The sequence below is a fragment of the Dromaius novaehollandiae genome, chromosome 14 (genome assembly GCF_036370855.1).
Source record: "Dromaius novaehollandiae isolate bDroNov1 chromosome 14, bDroNov1.hap1, whole genome shotgun sequence".
In the NCBI taxonomy this organism is placed as follows: domain Eukaryota; kingdom Metazoa; phylum Chordata; class Aves; order Casuariiformes; family Dromaiidae; genus Dromaius; species Dromaius novaehollandiae.
The window spans coordinates 6,255,071-6,272,419 of record NC_088111.1 but is presented as its reverse complement, the minus strand read 5'-3'; the positions used below and the strand labels follow the sequence as shown (position 1 = coordinate 6,272,419).

At 51.1% G+C, this 17,349-nt stretch overlaps 1 protein-coding gene across 3 annotated transcripts in view; it reads left to right on the top strand.

Annotated features, from left to right (window-relative positions):
* Nucleotides 1-17,349, top strand: part of ELFN1 (extracellular leucine rich repeat and fibronectin type III domain containing 1) — a 115,205-nt gene that overhangs the window by 23,975 nt on the left and 73,881 nt on the right. The gene's annotated exons all lie outside the window — the stretch shown is intronic.

The window sequence follows — 17,349 nt, the reverse complement described above, 5'->3', positions numbered from 1 at the left end:
GTTGTGTGACTGTCCCAGGGTCGGGTCGAACGTGGCAGAGGGAATCGCTGCATCCCTGGTGCCGTAGCAGCTGCGCAGGGAGAAGCCGAGGTGGGAGAGGGAAAGCGAAGGCTGGCGACTTTTTGAACATCTGGCTCAGTGTGGCAACTGGATTATATCCATCACGTCCATCATCTTAAGGAGAGATGAGCAATGGGATCCACCTCCTCCTAACCGTGCAGGTCAGGTTGAAGCAGGCAAGCCTTTTCCTGTGTTTAAGGTGATGTTTTGCTTTCCTAAATAAGTGATATGGCCCCAGACCAAGTGAGCAGCTAGGAGCTGCTTAATTCTTGGCAGCTGGTCCGAGCTGCCAACTGCAGTGTCACAGACCGGGGTTTCTCTTGGACACCCTTTTTTTTTTCTGGGTTGGTTGTTTGCTTGTTTTCTCTCCTGAACAAGTGGCTTGCGGCAGTAACATGAATTAGCCTATTTATCCTCTCCGTGTCTCAGTGTTTACAAATGCATGTGCAGTGGGACTTGCTGCCTTCAGTAAAGTCCTTTCTTTTCACTCCAATTTCCTCATCGCTGGGCTTGCGTTTGCCCTCTCACAGCAACAGGAACATTTTGGACGTGCAATGAGCACCGATTGCTCTCGCTGCGCCTGGCTTTCCCCGAGGCCTCTCAGCAGGGGATGTCCAGCCTGTGCAAAGTGTCGGGGTCTCAGCGTGCGACGTGTCCCTGGGTGGGCTGGAGGGAAGCCTGCGGTGGGACTCGGTCTCCTGGAGACTGTGTTGGGGAGCGCTATGCAGGTGGGCAAATGGTGTGGAGCGTGACATGCAGAATGGGGAAGGAGCTGCGGGTTTTGTGGCTCTGGCGTGTCTGTCTTTTCATGGATGTGTTGGCTGGCAGGGACCAAGGTTTCCTCCTCAGTGGGAAGGGCTGGATATGGCAGAGGAGCAGCTTGGGTTGAACGTGTGACCGCTGAGGGTTCCTGGAGCAGTGCTGGGCTCCTGTCTGACCGGGATTAGTTATGTGGGTGCTCTCAGGTGTCTTTTCTGATGAGAAAGATGAGAGAAGATGGGAATAGGGGTCCATGGGGGAGGATGGTGAAGCTCAGGCATCCTGGTGTGCCTTGGGGGAACTGGCTTTGCAGCCGTCCTCACTGCCTATGTGACTCTCGTGCTGATGCACACGCGTGCATGTCTCCCTCGCACCGGGAAATCCCGTGTTAGCACAGGGAAACGTCGGGCAACGCTTGCGCATTTGGTAGCTCACTCCTTCAGAGCACGATGAGGGCTGAGCGTAACGCCTTTTAATGTTCTTGCTCCTAATTATCCTCTTAATTACTCAATGAAATGCCCAATAAAACAAATCACTATAATTTCTATTTTATTCCCTGCCTTTTGCAGTTTACTTAAGAATGCAGGATCCATTAAGGAGGCACTTTCTCATTAGGGAATACTTTCCGATAGATCATACTTCTTAAAATGGTTTTATGTTCCTATCCTGTGTTTCATCCTTGCTTTCATTGCCGGTTTGCTAATTACCGAAGATGCTTGTGTTTAGGAAGTGCTGCCTCCCTTGCTGCCCATCCCTTTCCGAAATCCGTGAAGTCATAGCGCGGAGTTTGCGACATCCCCATGGCAACCGCCCGTGATGTCACTGCTGGGGGTTACAACGTCGCTGGCAGATCCGGGCAAAGGCAGTGGGGCTGCGGGGTGAAACTGGTGGGCTCTCCCTTCCCTTTGAATAGGGAGACACCGGGACTTGGGAAGTTTTTAAAAATTGCTTTTAGCCTTCCCTTTCTCCCCCAAATTCAGCCCACAGATTCCTCCTGGGGATGCCCGGGAGGGATGTTGTGTTGCACCCGCTGGTGGCCCCGGAGCAGGGAGAGGGATGTGGGGCTGGGATGCAGAGCACCCGGTGGTGGCCAGGATGCAGGGGCCCCTCGCGTGCTGGGTGGGAGCGGCGCCTCTCCGGCATCCCCCCGCGAGTGTCTCGGCCCTCGGCTGCGCCGCTCCCGCCGCAGAAACGGCGCTCTTCCCGCAGACGAGGTAAACTGGGCCGCTCGTTTGAGGTTAGATTGATAAATAGGCCGTCTTTGGTGTTTCTGGGTCTCTCGTCACTGCGCCGGCAGCGCGGCACGGCGGGGAGGGAAGCGGGGGCCGCTGGGGTGCCGCCGGCTCTGCAGAGCGTCCCGGCCGCGGAGCCACCACGGGGCTGGAGCGAGGATGCCTGCTGCGTCCCCGTGCCTCCGAAACACGCCGGAGTCAGCCCTGTCCTGCCTTCCCTACGGATGAGGGGTCCCGCCACTTTGCCCTACCGTCTTTGCTTCTCTGCTGGCCCGACCTGCGGAGAGGGCGTCTGTCTCAGCCCCTGCGGCGATACCACAGACCGAAATGACCCCAGGCGTCCTGGACTCCCTCAGCTTCTGTCTGGCTGCGGTCTGGTCCGGCTTGGCGTATCCACTTGCTTTCTCCAGTGCTTCTTGCCTGATGTTCGCAGCGTTAGCACGATGCGATGCTGTTTGTGCAGAGGCAGCGAGTGAGAGACTTGCAGCCGTACCCTTCCAGCAACGGGAAAATAACCTAAGAATAACCACTTTCCACCTGGGGCAGGAATCTAGATCGCACAACGTGACGACACAAATTAAGGCCTTTAGAAGGCCAACCCCAGAACTTACACGAGGAAGTCAACTAACTGGTGTCGATGTAATTTACTTAGGTGGCAAGAGTAAATCAAGCAGACAGCAGGATCAATCTCTTTATTTTCTTAAGGTAGGAGTAAAAAATATTTCAAAGGCCGTCGTGTCTCGGCTGAGCGGTGGTGAGGAAAAGCAGGCACCGCAGAACATACTGTCCTGTCTCCTGCTTTCTCAGATCATAACTTCTGAGCTGGATTCAATAGAAATAAATGTTCGGTAGTTCCAGTGGTGGCCTTTGGAAATGGAGCTAATGGAACAAGACAAAAAAATCGTTACGACGTTTTGACAAGCGCTTAAATATTTAATGCTATGCACAGCAAAACCCGATTGCGGGGAGCTGGCGGCGCACCTGCAGGAAGCGCTGCCCTTTGTTAACGAGCAATCGAGTCTTCTGGGCGCAGGGTGCAAATTAAGCAAATGATATTTGAGCTACGCGCTGGTAAACAAGCACCGCTGGCCCCCCGAGCGAAGCGTGCCGGGAAGGGCGAGCGTGGCGGCGGCGGTGCTCCCGTGCCATGGAGCCGTGGCGGGACGGGAGCGTGGCAGCGCTCCAGTTCTTGGAGAGAAGCAGCTGAGGGAAAACTCATGCCGTTGCACAGAAGAGGCTGCAGTGATTAAATAGGATCGGCTGAAATCCTTCCAAAGCAGGCTTAAGAATTAAGAGCCATCAATGTCACATTGAGGGTCACTCGCCACAGGCCGCCTCCGGCCCGCTGCCACCCAGCCTGGCCACCCCCTGTGCCGCTGTACAGCCCCATCCGAGCGTGAGGAAAGGCCTCGTCCGTCTCGGAGAGAGGCCTGTCTCGGCATGAAGAGCCCTTAGAAAGGTCACTTGTCCGGGGGAGAGGGGGAAGGGTTGGGCTGCGCATGCTGAGTTCGGATCTACTTTGAATTGAGGCATCGTAAGGGATGTTGGGGAGAAGGCGGTGGATAAAGGCAGGCGGTGAATGTAGCTGGTGCGGTTCACCTCTTGTTTGTGCGGGATGCTGACACCAGGTGGGTGTCCCTGATCCCCTGCCGGCGGGAGCAGACTATCGGCACAAGCCATGGAAGCAGCTCTGAAGACGTCAGTTGATGCCACCGGGTGACTTGGAGTGGGGACAAGCCGTGCACTGCCCTCCTGCAAGTGCGAGAGCCTCCCTGCGCATCGCGGCCCCGGGCAGTTTATTTGCTGGTATCTTTGCCTCGTCGTTCCTGTGTCCATGAAATGACCATGGACCCGAAAGCCATCGGCCCTGCTGCTGCTGCTGCCGCTTCATTGGCGTTGCCGAGCAGGGTGCCTCTCCAGCCGCGCACCGCGTTGGCGTTGCCGAGCAGGGTGCCTCTCCAGCCGCGCACCGCGTTGGCGTTGCCGAGCAGGGTGCCTCTCCAGCCGCGCACCGGCAGCGCGGATGAGCCCTGGACGGACCAGCCTGAGCGACGAGCCTCTCCCTCTGGTCTGGGGCTCCCACTGGAGGATTCCCCCTCCCTTTTCTCCTTGTTTTCCACAGCCAGGAAAGACTGGTCACAGCAGGGAGGTTTTCACACATCATTAGAGTCAAGTGTCCAATGCTGCACAGCCATCAACCCCAATCAGAGCGAGTTAAAAGGCAGCACGTCCTTTAATCACCCGGGGATGCTCAGGTTTGGAAGCTAAGCCCAGTGTTTCCCTACACACAGGGAAAGAAGGGGGATGGAGCGACCGGGAAACGATGCTGAGATCAGACCCGTGCTGAGATCAGACCTGTGGCATTAAAAGGCAAAATAGCTTCAGGCCTGGGTCAGGGCAGACCCAGACCCTTGGCAGGAGGACGAGGCCCTTCATTTGCCCCTCTGTGGATGACTGGAGGTGGCCGTGGGCCCGCGTCTGTGTGAGCAGGGCCTGCAGAGTGGCTGCTCTCTGCAGCTGTGACCTTAAGCAAGAGATGATATCTAAAAAAAAGTTTATGGGCAGGCTAAAGCCACTGAATCTTTCCCTCTGCACCTGCCTTTCTGGCATGCATGGTGAAGGCATCTTGAGCAAGGAGCGATGGCTGAAGGTGTCAGAGAATTGCAGATGCTACGTCAACCTGTTACTGAGCAAATCCACCCACAACAAGCAAGTTACCCGAAATCCAAGTCACCCTGGACAGCTGTAAATGTGTATCCTCCTGTTCATGAAGTGATGCAACTCCAAGTCTGTTCAGGCAGCTGAGACATGCACATGGACATGGAAAGTTCGCCGTTCCCGGCCTCTTAAAACACAGCTACCTGTGAAATCTACACTTCTGTGTGCCTGGAGAGCCACGCAACCGGATAAGGCTGTGATGTTCATGCTGCATTTTTTCCTAATCGTATGCAACCACGAAACCTGCTGTTTGTAGGAGTGCAGCACCCACATATGCTACATACATCTCGTGCAGATATGGGAAAGACAAGCATGAAAATCATCACAGAATTGCCAGCACACCTGATGGTGGGAAGGCCCGTGTCCTTCCAAAACGCTCCTAAATGCAGAGGCACTTTCACAGTGTCCCGTGTATCAGAGCTTCTAATACTTATGACTTGTCCAAGTGCAACATTGAAAAATATCACAGTTTCTGTCAGAATTGCCTGTGAAAGGCTTGGAGTTTAATTAAAGGCACTAGAGTTTTCAAAAAAATAGATGCTAGAGATTTTTTATGAGGAAGCAAACGTTTTTACAAGGAAAGAAAACGCCTGCCAACGTTTCTCCCTACCCTGTAATGTCTGACTTTTTGGCTAAATTGCTTTCTAAGACGACCCTGTGACCTTCTCTATTAGGAAGCTCAGCAGCCCAGCTCCCGTGTCGCCGGGGTCCCGCGGGGCGCCTGGCACCAGCCGGGCTGAACGAGGCAGCGTGCGCCCCAGCAAGCCCTGTGATCCAGGACCGCCCGTGTGAATACACACGCGACCCCGTGCAAACACCTGCCCTGGCACTGCGTGTGCGGACAGGGAATTGCAGACACAGCTCTGCCGCCTTAGACCGATGGCAACGCAGGCAAAGGCCTGGTGAAATTCTGCTGTTAACCCCTGAAAACCAGAAAATGTGCTTTTGATGCAACTGGGTGGCATTTTGCCCTTGCTGCTATTTAAGGGGTTGACAGGACTGAAAGCAGTGTGTAAGAGACAGCCAGGGCCTCCCTGTGGACTTTGATTTGATCTCTGCTTTTCATGGCCTTCGTTTTGTTCTTGATCTTGGGTTTTAAAAGCAAGCCTGTGATAGGAGGTGACAAAATCTAGCTTAAGCAGAGTTTTCTTGGCACCAAGCATGTGCCTTTTGGAGCTGCCCTCATCTGTTGGGTAAACATGAAATTATCGTCTTTGACTGGAACTGATCCTCTGGAGCCATGTTACTCCGTTGGGGAGAGGTATTTTCACCAATTTTCAATGTGGATTATTTTTGTGACTGAGTGTAATAGTTTCTTTGGCGGTATTAGGGCTTATTATGTCAGGATTTATTTAGGCATGAAGTGATTGGACATGCTGTAGTCCTCTAACTTTCATTTGTGCGCTGAAATCCGAAAGGCCACCTCCTCCTCCTCTCTTCACTGATGTGACAGAAATGGCCTCTCTGCTGCCAGACCCGTCTCCCAAGGTCAGCTTTCCCACCTTGCTCCATAACTGCTAAAGGAGCAAATTTAAAGGAAGAAAGTTTCTGAGAAAGACATGTAAAAAGCCATATAGGTCAAAAATCCGTATAGGAAAGCCTCTTAAAACAAGAATGAGGAAAGGACCACGGGGGAGGGATGGCACCGTCAGAGGAGCAGTGCAGGCACCGAGAACTGGATGTTAGCAGAGGGGTTAGCTGCAGAAAATGCAAGCGTGGATTAAATTCAGATTATACTGCAGTGATGTTGAAACATTATCAGTGCTGACACATCTAATGAGGGGTTTTATTTGCTTAGGAGAGGAACTGTTGGACCCAAAGTAGCAGTAAATATCGCTCTTCAGGTGTTGTTTGTAACAGGGTGGGGAGGCAATGAGTGTATCAGCTAAGGGAATGTGCTGTGGCATTAGGTATCTCCAAGAGCCCTTGGAGATATGACCTGCTGGACCTGCTCCTCAAAACCATGTGTATGTGGGATTTCAGCAGCCACTTCTCCACCAAACACCATTCGTGCTCTGCAGGATATTGAAAGTAAAGGTTCACTTAAAACCCATCAGTGCTGTTCAGTGTCAGGTACAAGTAAATTGATAAAACTGGTGTTAAAGTGGTTGCAGTCCTCAGTTCTGTTAATACCTTTAAAAATTGTCCAGGACCTTTGGCTTTTGGCGCTCCTGTCTTGGACTTGAGAAAGGTTTCGGTTTGTGAATTTTTGGTCTGTTCTGAGCCAAAGCGAAAGCTTATCTGTACAAGGGCCTCTGGATTATGCTGTCAGATGGTTTCTAGATTTGCTGAGCTTTGCACTTGCAGCTGAACACCTCCACAGGGCACTGAAGCAGGTGCACCACCTCAAATCACTTCTAACTTTGACATGCAGAGATGGATTACAGGGGCGGGATTGACTGGCTTGTGTTAATTGAGATGACTGAGGCACTGAAATTAGGACCTTACTTGCCCCAAGATCTTTTTGTAGTCAACAAAGGGTGATGGGCACCGCTGACCCTCTGAATCCAAAGTTCGGGTCACCTTCTGCTTAGGAAGAAGGAGGTATTTTCAGCCTGCTGAACAGGCTGGTCCAAGCAGAGGCTCCACAAGCACGTGTGCAGGAGAGGGACGAGCTCCCGGCTGCACACGGCAGTGAGCGAGGCAGATCCTGCACCCACGCGTGGTGAGACCACTGCCCGAGGAGGCAGCAGGGCAGCTGTAGGCTGGCAGGAAGAGCCCAGGGTTGCACGGAGCAAGGGGCTGTCTGGCCATCCCTCCGGCCGGCATCTCCCATCCCGCGAGCCCGAGCTAGCCTCTGCCGCTTTCAGCAGCCCGACTCCCTGCTCCAGCGGGCGCTGGCTGCTCGGGAGGCGGCAGGGAGAGGAACACGCTGTTCGGCAGCTGCACATTCCATTAATTTAATGAGGATTTTTTTTTTTTTTACAAGGCAGATGGTAAAATAGCTATTTTCTGTTGTCTAATAAATACCATCAGCAAGGCAGAAAATGTGCAATCTCGCCAAGTCTTTTCTGATTCCTTGCCCTCCTGTACTGATACATTCCCCGTTCACTGCTGGGAGCCAGTTGGGGGTGGGTGGTAGAGATGGGAGGGGAGATGGAGACACCAAACGCAAGTCCAAAACTGCTGGTGGGACGCGTGCAGCAAAACCGCAGCCTCCCCTGATTGGGCAGAGCCTCTGTGTCCTGCTGGGAAAGCTGCACTCTGGCAGCCTTCGCCGATCCAATTCTCACTTCATCTGATTGCAGTAATAACAACTCACACAAATTTCCTGCCTCAACCTGAAATCTTCCAGCTCTGCAATGCAAATAATATAATGTGTGATGAGGAGCCCGATGACGGGTATAATAATAATAATAGTGATGATGCCTTTATTCAATGAATGAGTGAATCAAGCAAGCAAAAATAAATGGCATTCAGAGCTTGGAAATCAATAGGAAGAGAAATCAGGAGGAAATGCAGGGGGAATTGCATCTCTGGGGGAGCGCTGTCCTTAGGAATGGCATGAAGGAGAGATGAGCAAAACTATTCTGCCCTGGGCACTCCTTGTCAGCCCGCATTGCTCCGAGGCTCGCTCCTCTTCTGTGATTATATTGCATCCACTGAGCTGGCTGCTGCTCTCTGTCTGATCCCAGTCTCTTCGTGATCCCTTTGGTCCCCTTGATTTACGGCTCTCATGGGCTCTCTGAATGTGTCTAAGCGGTTGGCAGGCTATGGACCTGACCCTGGGTTGGGTAATAACTTGTCTTTTGTCCCATACCCAGGAGGCTGGCTGTAAAAAAAGCTCTAGACATCAATTTTCCTCTCCACCAGGGTGGAATTGCAAACTGATGAGATGGTCTTTGCCCTCATTTATCTCTTTGTTCACTTTCTCTTCTTCTTTTTGTCTTTCTCTTTTCTCCTTTTCCTACTTCTCATTGCTGGTCTCCCCCCTCCCCACCCAGTATCTCCTCCCATCGTTTCTCACCCTCCCTCCCCTCTGCACATCACTGTTTCTCCTCTCTCCCCCTTGTACCTTGTTTTTTTCATGCATTTCTTTCCTGTCTCAAATCTCCCATCCTTTTGCTTGCTGTGCATAGCAGTTTGATATCCTTACCCATAATAGTAGCCTGCTAATACTTACTGTAATTCTACCAGAGACCCTTTAAAACCCTAAAGCCTTGGCGGGCAGTAAAACCCACCTTTTGACGTGGTTTCCTCTATATCAGGGATTCATTTCAGGCAGGATTTCCTTGTGCACAGCTCTGCCACTCACTGTTAGTACGAAAAGGATTAATTCCCGCAACAGGTGAATACGTTTCATAGCTCTGATGGGCAGGATATATTCCCCACTTCCTGCAGGTACGTGGGGGATTTAATCATCCAACACAGTGCTTATCTTTGTCGAGTGTGTGTTTAAAGGGTTGCGTTGCGCACCCATGTCTGCACAAAGATCTCCTGGGGAATGCCCTCTTTCACCAGCAGGGTATTCCCATGAAACCGCTGCAATATCCAAGGGATTTTCCCTCTCTCTGGAGAGATGCTGTGTAGCAAGTTTGGAGCTGATGCCCTGCTCTCTCAGGTAATGCTGCCATGGGATGAGCTTATTAAATACTTAAACCCTGCATCATCAGTGCCAGTCCCTGCCCTGAGCATCTCAGACACTTGGGACCTGACTGCTGCATCCTCCTTTGCCTGCTCTGAGGGTCCAGGGTGGCTCCTGCCCCTTCTCCCAGGCTATCTGAGAGGTGTCTTTCATAAGCCTAAAGAGAGAGAAGAAAAAAAAAAAAGCTTCCCTCTGCCTTTTCCTCTCTAGCCTCTTTTGATACTGTCTGTGCAGCTTTGTATTATATTTGAATGTACACAAATCTGCTCGTGGATAAAATATGCAGAGGGCAACACTGGGAAGTTGAATCTGACTTGCAACTGCACTGGGAGGTGGCACATGGTAAACTGAATCAGAATGTTCCTCCCTCTCCCCCAGCACCTCCAGCAGGACCTGCCATAGGGCAGTGGGGAAATAGCAGTGCCTTACAGTCCCTCCCATCCCCAGTACCTTGTGGGCTTGGGAACAGGGGCAGGAAGGAGCTTGGATAGTCTCCTCCCAGTCTGTCTGCTGGGTCCCCAGTTGTGCACGTGGTGTGCAATGTCTCTGCCGTGGTGGCTGAGGTGGTGATGTCCCGAGCGGGTTGCCGAGTGCAATAGCAACAGGCAGTGAGCAGCCCTCAGAGCCGGTCACCGAACAGGGTAAGTCAGCAAGTAGCTGACTGCCAGTCCTGTTTTTGGGTTGCCAGCCAGTCCCAGGACAGAGCGCCGCGTTTTTGTGATCTCCAGTGGGTCACTGAGCTATAGGGCAGAAGATGGCACTAAGTGGGGAGATATGACTTGCAAATCTTCCTGCCAGGTTATTTGCTGGACAACACAGACCTGGAATAGTGCCCCTGGCCAAGTTGCCAGCTTTGGACACAGGAGTTGACGGAGGGGGGTAATACAGCATGTCTAGTGCCAAGTATTCAAGAATCGCTAAGCACATTGCTGACATCGAGCTACAGAGCAGCGTCGCTCTTCCCTTTCCGTACCCAGGAACACCGTGGCCCTGAGAAGCTGTGAAGTCTCCTGCCAAAGCACACCAGGGACCATGATGTCAGTTTTATTGTTACAAAACCCTGAGACGACAGACTCCTACGCTCCACTAACGAAATAGTAGAAATTATTAGTCTTTTCTGAGCGGGTGATCCAAGAACTAGTGAAGTCATTGGTCACACCTCCTCATGAATCCCGTGGCTTTGGCATTACCATTTGAAAGAGAACAAAAATATTTTATTTTGGACTCGGATGCTGCCGAAGCCTTCAAAGCTAAGAGAGACAATAGCTCCATGATAGAGAACACAGACGAGGGGTCTGAGCTGAACTGAGCCTGGTCCACCAGAGATTTCACTCCGGACTATATAAATCTTGATAAAGTTGCATTTTTCAACAGCAAAATCTATCCAGCTCCACGTGAGACAGGGTCTTCAGCAGACAGGATGGCCAGAAGGTGAGGAGAGAGTCTGCTGCAGATGGAGAGGGAAGGTATCAAAAGACTGTGATGAGACATATTACCTTGCTAGTCCAGTCGTGAGGTGTCCTTCATGGGTTGCTGAGTACCGCAGTGGTTGTTGTCTGGCCTGCTTTCGTCATCTTAATGATCCTCACTGAAACAGTTGTGAAGGGTCAAGGAGTCCTGTTGAAAGGACAAGTGTCTGGGCAGAAGCTGTCCCAAGGAAGTCTGTGGCCTACTTTATAGTTTGCTGTGGTGCCGATGTTCCCTTCAACAGCAGTGTCAGACCAGCGTTTCATGGCATCCCCTTAGAGCCTGCATCCTGTTGACCAGCAGCAGTGGTAGCTGGCTTGACTCCAGGATCCAGGTTTCAAAACCAGCATCTAATAACTTCAGCTGTTTTGAGACTGGTTACAGAGATGATAGAGCCAAACTCTTCTCAACAGCAGTAGATAGCATAACGAGGGGCAGTAGGCCTAGATGGCAGCCTGGAAGGTTGAGGTTGGGCATGAGCAAAGAGGTGTTCACTAGAAATGTGCTGCAGCACTGAAACAGGTGACTAGAGAGGCTATGGGATCTCCATCCTTGGAGGTCTCCAGGACTCAACACACTAAGCCAGGGCTGGTCTTATGATGGAGATAATCTTGCTTTGGGTGGAAGGACTGCCAGAGGCCCCCAGCATTTCTGTGATTCTGTGAAGTCCACTTCTGCTATCAACTCACACAGTCCAGCTGGGGTCTAGAGAGCTATGGCTATTTATCCCAAATAAGGATCTCGCCCACAGAGCTATAAAGTACATGAGAGCTTTATCACCTTGCTAGCAAGTCTAACCACCTTGCCTAGGCACTTTCTACCTTCTCATACGATAGCTGGGACACCTAGAAGTAGTCTAATTGAATCTTCTGCTGCATCCAGTGTCAGAATTCAAAAGGGAGCTCACTGATATCCAAAGGAAAAGGGACTTTCACCTGCCCTTCTCTTCAATGACGTACCTGGAACAGACTTGCCAGCCGAAACCATTGTGTTGAGAAGAGAGCCAGGCTTGAAATGTCATCTGTTTCTAGCTGATAAGTGAGATTTATTACAGAAAAGCAGGTCTATTGGTCTCATTGCTCCTGAGGGGACTAGCCCTTCAGCAGAAATGAGCAGAAAGGGCTAGGGGATTTTAATGGAGTTAACTGAAATTTCCAGCAGGGAGCTAGACTGTTGGTATTTAGCTGTAGAAGAGAAAATATCCAATTTTGGTTTGGGGGAAAAACGCAACAAAAACCCCAAGAAAGCAACGTATCCTCAGAGTGGAAGGATGGACCTCCTGCCACGTTGGTTTCCTGTCTGAAAGGAGGCTGCTGGGCCTGGGACAGCACATCTTGTCTGCCACGGTTACGGTAGATGGACTAGCGCTTTGCTTTACTGAAGGATGGTCTGGATAATTTAGGAAGAAGATATTTGTGTGTGTGTTCGTGTACAGGCCATGTACCGTCTGTTCTCTTTATTTGCAGAGCACGTATCTCATTGCAGAGATTATCTGGGCTGACATGCGAGGCGGTGTGTCCTGTCTATATTATACTTGCCCCAGAGAAAGAGGAAAGGGTGCATCTTGCTAAATACAGACACGGCTGGGTTGATGGCAGAGTGCTGCTATGCTCTGTACTGGAAAGGCACTGCCTTTAATTCCCCACTGCAAGGGGGACTCCCCCGTTTTGGTTAGTTGGCTGTGGCACATTTTGTAAGCTCGGAGACACCGAGCGTTACTAGCACAGGAAACCCCAATTAGTTCTGGAGGCAGCACGCACAGGATTGAACTTGCTGTTATGTCGCTCCCCAAGGCGACAGCAGGGAAACCAGGCTTGAAAATGGCTTGTTTCCACGGGCCGGTGCAGAGCGTGCAGCCCCTCGTGCAGTGCCTGTGTTTGCAGGCTGAGGGGCTTCCCGGGGAGGAGCAGAGGCTCCAGCCTGCACCAGCAGCGTGTTTCTTTGCTAACAGCTGGTTCGAGAGCTCTGAGTTGGCAGCAGTGGTTTAAGAGGCGTGATAACTCCACGGCAGTGCCATAGATACCACCCAGTTCTGTAGATTAAAATCAGAGCCAGCTCCAAAACCAGCTGTGAAAAACCATCTCCAGCAAGCTCCTTCCTCCTCTCTTTGTTCAGGTACAGACTCCAAAGTCCCCATGCACAGCTGTGTCCCCATCTTTGCCAGCCCTTCCCCTAGACAGGTTGGTGGTAGCTTGGTAGCACATTTCTGGTGGCCAAAAAGCTATTTTCAAGCAGATTCCGCTGTTGGGACTGAGGTGTGCACTGTCCTAAGCTTCCTGCCCAGTTGTCTAAGGTTAGACTGGGCTTGTCCATGAGAATTGCAGGGCGTAGACCCACCCTTAGCCATCAGTTTTCCCCTTTCCTTGCCTTGGTGTTAAACCTTTCTCCCAAATCAGCTTCTATTAGCTCATCTATGCTGGGAAACTAGTGAAGCAGAGAGGACACTTAGTTGTAAAATAAATCCTTTAGGAGAGGCAGATTCAGGTCCAGGTGAGATTCCAACAGGTTCTACTGAACTTCTGTGTTAAACAGCATTGCCTAATCGTTGTCATTTTGTTGGAGATGCTCCTTCCTAGCAGCAATGGTACTCACCGGACCCCCCGCTGCCAGTCCTGTCCCCACAGCTGCCTTTGCCCTTGTGGTCCCCACTCCAGTGGCTTTGCTTCATTAACTTCCTGATAAGTGAGAGTTCATTGCTGAGTCTTAAGAAATTAGCAATAATGGTAACCCTTCATGCAAGGGTAAAAATAGTCCTAATAATTTAGGCAATTTGTTAATTAACCTTATTTGCTTGAAAACACAGTGTGAGGAAGACTTTGCCACTGTTTTTGTTAAGCTTTTTCCATTCACTTTGTTTGCTTTTCCCTTGCCATTTTTCTCTGCTCCCAGACATAAACACAGGGACCCAAAACAGTTTAAACTAGTGTAAGCAGGGAAGTGAATACAAGCCAGGACAAGATGCTGCATGGAGAAATGGCAGTGCTGCAGGGAGGCGGGACAGATGGGTCTCGGTACCCAGACTCAGCATGGCATTGCATCATCCACCTGCTGGGAAGCAGGTAGTTTCCATGCTGTCCCTTCCCCGTTCCATTCATTCCTCTGTTCCTTCATCGCGGGTAAATGCTGTGACTCATTCAGGATGATGCACAGCTATTTAACAAATATCTAAACACCTGTAAGTGACAGAGCCTGTGGTCCCTGGGTAAGATGGAGCTAAAATCGGCACATTTCAGCATCGAGAAGCCACTTTCGTAGAGGTTTTTGCATCTCAGATGACAATCTCACCAAGGCAAGATGGTCACTACTAGGCTTATGGTCCAAGAGGAGCTCTGATCCAGAGACAGAAGTAGCCAGTGTTTTCTAGCACTTTTCTGTGCACTTCCCATCCCGGCTGCCTCTGTGTCTCTTGGCTACTGGGAGAAGGAGTGCATGGATGCACTGGTGTTAATTCTGTTCAGTACACAGTGTAGGGGAAAGGCAGCCAGAAAAGTCACCTTTCTATCACCCTATTGTCCTCAGCCTCTGCTCTGAAGACTCTGTGTTTGTCCTTTAGCCGTATTCCCCCCATTCAAGCCACTTGATGCCCCGTGGAAACCGGCACATCAGGCTCTCCTCTGACCTGCAGGTTTCCCTGTTGTCCAAGGGCTGCAACGGGTAAGCCTCTTTCCCACTGAACACCACTTCTAGCATCTCAGTTTGCTAAACCAGCTTGGGATCTCCAGAGCAGGCTGGCGTGTCCCCGTCCTCTGCCAGAGGGCCATACCCTTCACCTCACCATTCACAGCATCGCCTGCTTGTGCCCAGCTAGACCAGTCTGTATTAGTCCCTACTGTGTCCTTAGACTAGAACCTACTGACAGGGGAAAGGAGGCAGGATAAAATAGGCATTTATGGCAGGGAGCTAGGATGCTATGATAGCGCAAGGGTCAAGGCAAGGGGACCAGGCCAGGTCTTACACCCCAAATGCATGTCATCCTTCCCTTCTTTTCCTTCCGCCCTTTCCTCCTTGTGCCACGTGACTCCGAGGTGATTTGTGCTCATTCCCAGCAGCTCATTTCCCATCTTGTTAGAGGTGAGAGAGCATTGCTGGTACCCGGGCAGTGCACACACAGGCCCCTGAACACAAACCTCCCAGCCTCACCCTCGGGGGCACTTGCTCACCAGCATTGCCAGCACCCACTGGCTGGTCCTCCTCTCCCCGAATGACTCCTGTCCAGACCAGGACAAAGCAGTGATGTTTTCCCAGGTAGCTATCAGGGTTAATCCCAGCACAAGCAAGAGCAGCTGCTTGAAAAGAGCTTGACAGACTGAGCAGCCCAGAATTCATTTTTTAAGGCAGGGGACTCGATACTAAAGCTGGGAAGAAGAAAGATTTTCACTGGAGAAGGAGCAAGAGGCAGGAAAGCGTGGAAATAAGACATGCTAGGTGATGAAAGAGACATGCCACACTCACAGAGGTGAGGATTTGGGTTAGTTTGCTGTTGCTTGGAGGGCATCGAAGGAGATTTTACTTCTCCACATCCCCTGATCTGCACAAGTCTCGCCCCGGGGCAGCAAACAGTGGCTCTCTGTGGCCGTTGACACCACAGTCCCGGGGTGAATGGGACATATCTCTTGCCATCCGCAGGAGATGCTGGCATCCATCTCCGTCCAGGAATGGGGCTGTGCAGGGGCAAGCGAGCACAGCCTTGTCTGTCAAAGGACATTGGAGCCCTCTCTAGGTGCTGAGTTTGCAGTGGCTGTTTCTGTCTTGGTGAAATTTAGGATGTCAAACTGTTGTAAAGGGCAAAAGTTCTTCTGGATGTTAGGGAAACCAGGGCAGGGGACTGCTCTGCGAGGCACCAGGGCTCATCTGGAGTCCCTAAGAGCGGCGTTTGTCCTGCTGGAGCAGAGCAATACCTCTCGTTCAGCAAACCTGCTCTCCTCCTGGGTGAGCTCTCGACCACGAGGCCAGAGAGCCTCTTCCACAGCGTTCGCCCTCTGTCTTCCCAAGGCCTGGGAACAGCGGCAACTGCATCCCTCAGTCCTGCTGCTGCCGTCCCAGCCTGTATGCATGCTGCATGGTCTCTGCACAGATCTGCTCAAAACCCTCCTCTTTGCTCCTTGCCCCCGGTTTGGGGACGGCTGGTCCCCTCTGTCCCCCCCACTCCCACCCTGAATCGCACCAGCACAGCCAACGTACAGGAGTCGCATCTCTCATTCCTCATTCGCACGGGGCACTGAATGAAATCTGTCTTCCTGAATTATTTCTGAAGATATTAGATCTTCTCAAATTGTTCATCTTCCCCAGAAATGACAGCTCCCAGGCACCTGGGAATAAGTGGTGCATTGGAACAATTTCATTGTTTCTATTCAAGGCAACAGGAATTCCTTAGATCTTGACATCAGTCCCCAAACCCCGGCGATGTTAGCATAACCTCCAGACAGTGATGTTTTTCTTGACCCAGAAAAAGGCTGGGATTTGTTATGAACCCCGGGAGACCAGTGTACCCTAATTGTGTGCAGCACATTGTGTGCTCCACCAGCAGACTGGGCTGGAGTTTTCTTGTCAAAACAGCTTTCCATGGGCAAATGCCACTTCCATGAAACGGGGTTTTGTGTGTGAAATCAAATCAATGTTGATTAATTTTCATTTTGGGAAAGAGAGGAAAAAAATGTTAAAAATGTCAAGATGCCTTCTTTTTTCATTCTTGCGAGAGCTTCAGTTTTTTATCTCTTAATGACCTTTTGTTTAAAGCCTTTGTATTCTATAATAAGTATTCAAAACGGATGGAGCTAAGTGAACTGTTAAATGTTTTTTGAAGCAAAATTTGCCCATTTTCCCCAACTTTTTTGTTTTTTTAAAGGGAGGCAGGAATTGCATTTCTTTTTTGTCTGAATTTTTGTCTTCTTGTCCTTAACTGCGAACACTTTTCAAGGCTTCCAGCTCTGCCCTAGCTGACATGTACCAGCCTCTCATGCTATGCTGCGTGCTGCAGGGATGCCTCTGACTCTTGCCTCGACCCTGCTCAAATTGCTTTAGCTGCTGATTACTTTTTTTAATGAGCATCTCTAGTCTGACTGGCTAAATTGGACCCCCGTTTAGCACAAGAGGTCCTTTCCTCTGCGGGCCAAGGGTGACCTAGCAGACCATGGGTACGCCACCAAGCTGTCTCATCTGGCCCCAAAGTCCTGCCTTCGTTAGGAAACACGAGATGTTAGGTTGTGTGGCGGGGGGACGTAGTCATGGAGAGAAGGCGTTCGCCTTCAACGCTGCAGCAACTTTCCTATTTGTGCTGGGCCAAATAGGCACAAATCGTCTCAGACCACTGTGTAGCCCTGGCTGCACAGGGTCCACAGGGTGCCTCGCGCACACTTCAGGTGCAAGACGGAAACGCGGGAGAGGAATGCAGGGTGTTCGAGCCGGGAGAAGGTGACACTGATGCACCGTCAGTTGGGGTAAAGCTTTCGCTGCTACGGTAGTTTATTTTTAGAACCAGTCCACATTGTTTCATATGCATTAAGATTTTTTGATATTTTTATCCTAAGG